This window comes from Triticum urartu, chromosome 1A (assembly GCF_056163025.1).
Source record: "Triticum urartu cultivar PI428250 chromosome 1A, HENAU_Tu73, whole genome shotgun sequence".
In the NCBI taxonomy this organism is placed as follows: Eukaryota; Viridiplantae; Streptophyta; class Magnoliopsida; order Poales; family Poaceae; genus Triticum; species Triticum urartu.
Window position 1 is genome coordinate 82,310,833 of NC_141873.1, and position 5,018 is coordinate 82,315,850.

The window sequence follows — 5,018 nt, forward strand, 5'->3', positions numbered from 1 at the left end:
GCGGGATACACAACAGCAGTACTTTGATGTAAGAACATGGTATGATAGATAGATGCAGTGTATTCTAGACATAGAAAGCCATGTCATATGCACATGTATAACGTATAAACTCAGCAGGTGCAATTTAATCAAAATAGAAGAAATACAGGCTAGACAACATATGCAACATGAAACCAATTATCACACTGTCAACTTAGAGCAAGCACCTGCGATGGTGGAGTACGGGAGATGAACTCATCATGTAGACTTGGGACTTCAACTTCATTAGCAGTAGAAGTGGCAAATCTAGAGAGTCTCTGTTTGCCTCGGTGCGGAGGACCACCAACATCCCCTAACTTACTCTTTTCCTTCCTATTTTCTGATATTGCCTTACGAAGTCAAAACCACAAGAAGATGAATAAAATTAGCTCTGCATAACTGGTTGATGCATGATACAGACGAACACTACTTTGATGTAAGGCAAGCGCAGGATAGGAGGATGGAATATATACAAAAAAAGACAGCGTTTCATATTCACACATACGATAGGAGGATGGAATATGTATGAAAAAATAGTAAGCGGAAGGCATTTCAACAAAATTAGGAGAAATGAAAGCTAGGCACCATATGAACATGAAACCAATATCACTCTATCAGGTAAAAAGTGTCTCGTCGTAAGTGCCATTTCAAGAAATTAGAAGCAGTACAAGCTAGAAGACAATACAAGATGCAACATACATCACAGTCCCAAGTTAAATGTGTCTTATGGGTAAGTGATCATTGCAGGTATAAGTTGTAAGCTACACAGATGCAATTCAACATAATCAGAAGCAATACAAACTAGACATCATACGGAAAACGCAACCACGCATAACAGTTCCATGTAAGAGCAAGCACCTGTGATGGTGGAGTAGGGGAGATGTGCTCATCATGTACACGTATGTTCTAGAAATAGGAACACGTGTCATATTCACAGGCATTATGTGTAAAGCAAGCAGATGCAAGTCATGTTAGAAGCAATACAAGCTAGACATCATACGCAAGATGCAACCACATATAATAGTGTCAAGTTAGAGCAAGCACCTGTGATGGTGGAGTAGGGGAGATGTGCTCATCATCTACACAGCTACATTGACTGTCCAGCCTAGTGTTGTCTTGCTAATCTTGTTGGGAGGATGGCGGAGTAGAATCTGTAGAGACCCCCTGTTTGAGTTGCTCCGAAGGACCACCATCATCCACTGCCAGACTAATTTCCTTCAGCTGTAATGGTTTTGCATTGTGAATTCAAACCGAAAAGAAAAAGGAATAAAATTCGCTCTTCAGAACTCATTCATGCATGATACTGACGAACACTACTCGAATGAAAGGAAAACACATGATGCGAGGATGGAATATGTATGAAAAATAGGATGGTGTGACATATTCACACCTATGATGTGGTAACTAAGCAGAAGGCATTTCAACAAATTAGAAGCACCGCAAGCTAGACACCATATGAAAGATGCAACCAATACCACTCTGCCAAGTTCAAACTGTATGGCGTTTCAACAAATTGGAAGCAGTACATGCTAGAAATCATATGCAAGACACAACCAATATCACAGTGGCGACTTAAAGGTGCCTTATCATAAGTGACTATTGCGGGATATGCAAGAATAGTAGTCTGATGTAGAAACAGGAACACATGTCATATTCACAAGCATTATGTGTAAAGTAAGAAGATGCAATTCAACAAAGTTAGAAGCAATACAAGCTAGACATCATACGCAACATGCAACCACATATAATAGTGCCAAGTTAGAGCAAGCACCTGTGATGGTGGAGTACGGGAGATGTGCTCATCATCTACACAGCTACGTTGACTGTTTAGCCTTGCATTGTCTTGCGAATCTTGTTGGGAGGATGGCGGAGTAGAATCTATAGAGAACCTCCGTTTCAGTTGCTCGGAAGGACCACCATCATCCAATGCCTTGCCAATTTCCTTCAGCTTTATTGATTTTGCATTGTGAGGTCATACCGACAAGAAAAAGGAATGTCATTCGCTCTTCAGAACTCATTCATGCATGATACTGACGAACACTACTCTGCTGAAAGGCAAAGTAATGATACGAGGATGGAATATGTACGAAAAAATGGATGGCTTGAAATATTCACACCTATGATGTGGTAACTAAGCAGAAGGAACTTCAACAAATTAGAAACACTGCAAGACACCATATGGAAGGTGCAATCAATATCACTCTGCCAAGTTAAAACTGTCTCGTCATAGGTGGCATTCATCAAACTAGAAGCAATACATGCTACAAATCATATTCAAGACGCAAACCAATATCACACTGCCAACTTAAAGGTGTCCCATCATAAGTGACTGATGCAGGATACACAAGAAGAGTAGTTTCATGTAAGAACATGGTGTGATAGACAGATATAGTATGTACCAAAAACAGGAAAGCGTGTCATATTCACATGTATCATGTGTAAGCTAAGCAGATGCAGTTTACACTAATTAGGAGCAATACGATCTAGACACCATATGCAACATAAAACCAGATATCACACTACCAAGTTAGAGCAAGCACCTTGGATGGTGGAGTAGGGGAGCGGAGACTTGGACCTTGTAATGCACTATCAGTACAAAGAGAATCGGTACAGATGCTCCATTTACATTGCTACAGAGGACCACCATCATCGCCTTCATTACTCTTTTCCTTCCTCTTTCTTGATTTTGCCTTGTCAAGTCAAACCCACAAGAAAAAGGAATAAAATTTGCTCTTCAGAACTCATTGATGCATGATACTGACAAACACTACTTTCATGTAAGGTAGCCGCATGATAGGAGGATGGAATATGTATGAAAAATAGGACGGCGTGACATATTGACATGTATGATGTATAAAGTGTAAACTAAGCACAAGGTGCTTGAACTTGTTAGAATCGATGCAAGCTAGAAACCATATGAAAGATGAAACCAATATCCCTCTGCCAAATTAAAAGGTTGCCCTAACAAATGTATTTGACCAAATTAGAAGCAATACATGGCAACAAGCTAGAAATAATATGCAATATGCAACGAATAAAGGTGACTCATCGTAAGTGATTGATGCAGGATACAGAAGAGAGGTAGTTTCATGTAAGAACAAGGTTAACACATAGATGTAGTGTGTACCAAAAATAGGAAGGCATGTCATATTCACAGGTATAGTGTGTAAACTAAGCAGATGCAATTTACCCTAATTAGAAGCATTACAAGCTAGAAACTGTATGCAACATGCAACCACATATCACACTACGAAGTTAGAGCAAGCACCTGTGATGGTGGTGTAGGGGAAGTGCGGTCTTCAGGTACAGAGCTACGTTCAATATCTTCATTTAGGCTTGCTGTTTCTTGAGAATCATGTGGAGAGGATGAAATTGCATTCTTTATAAGAGTATTGCGTCTCATATTAACCCACGTGCGTGACTGTGTCATCATAAGCGATAGACACGGGATACACAAGAACAGTAGTTTGATGTAAGAACATGGTGTGATAGGTAGATGTAGTATGTACCAAAAATAGGAAGGCGTGTCATATTCATGTGTATAATATCTAAGCTAAGGAGATGCAATTTAAAAAATTAGGAGCATTGATGAGGGATACACAAGAAAAGTAGTTTGATGTAAGAACATGGTTAATAGAAAGACGTAGTATGTACCAAAAACAGGAAGACATGTCATATTCATAGATATAATGTGTTAACTAAGCAGATGCAATTTACCCTAATTAGAAGCATTACAAGGTATACACCATATGCAACATGCAACCACATATCACACTGCCAAGTAAGAGCAAGCACCTGCGATGGTGGTGTGGGGGAATTGCGGTGATCAACTAGAGAGCTACGTTGACTATCTTCATTTAGCCTTGCTGTTTCTTGAGAATCATGTGGGGAGGATGACACTGCACTCTTTAAACGAGTAGGGCGTCTCACAGTAACCCACTCGGGTGACTGTCTCATCATAAGTGATTGATGAGGGATACAAAAGAGCATTAGTTTGATGTACGAACATGGTTAATAGACATATGTAGTATGTATCAAAAACAGGAAGGTATGTCATTATCAAAGGTATAATGTGTAAAGTAAGCAGGTGCAATTTAACCAAATTCAAAGCAATACAAGCTAGACACCAGATGCAACATGCAACCACATTTGATAGCGCGAAGTTAAAGCAAGCACCTGGGATGGTTGTGTGTGGAAATTGAGATCATCAACTACAGAGCTACGTTTACTGTCTCCAACTGCTGACACTTCACCCATTAGAGCACTGAAAGGCTTAGTGCTTATCTTCGAATTACACTGGAGCGACTTCTGTCTTTTCTTTTCTGCATTGATCAACACTGCGTCAGAGTCTGAAATACCCATGCATAAAAAAACAATAGTGTGAGTATGGGTGAAGTGTGTGCACAATTAGTACAGTGTAAAGGTAGCAGATAGCAGGTCGGTGAGAAATAAATGATGGGAGACATATGATAGCTCTACAACATGCATGGCACACTAAATTACTACAGGATTCTATGAAAATAACAGTCGACAGAAAGCAAATAGGTCAGTCCATTTTTTCCGCATCGTCCGATGTACAAAGAACGGGCAGATCGCCTTCATCTACCTCCAGCCAGTCAGTGTTGACGATCTTCCTCGAAACGCCAGCGACCATCGGCCCAGTATTCCTCCCCTGCCTGCGCCCTCCCCTCGACCTCACCGCACCGTCGTGCTTGGCACCGCCCCCCGGCCATCCATTCAAGCCCCACCGACCTCCAGATCAGGTGCAAGCAGCTCTTGCACCCCACACCCCTATGATAGACACTGATGCGCCGCTTTCCCGGGAAACAGGCGGACTAGGTGCTCCGCGTGCCTAAGCAGGTGCTGCTTCTTTTAACTGCGGTTCGACTGACCCTGAATTGAAATCCAGGCGGGCTACTGACCTCTAGCAAAGGGGAAATAGTAAAAGGGAGGAAACCTTGTGCATTTAGTATCACAAAGAAGATGCAGTAAGAAGCGCT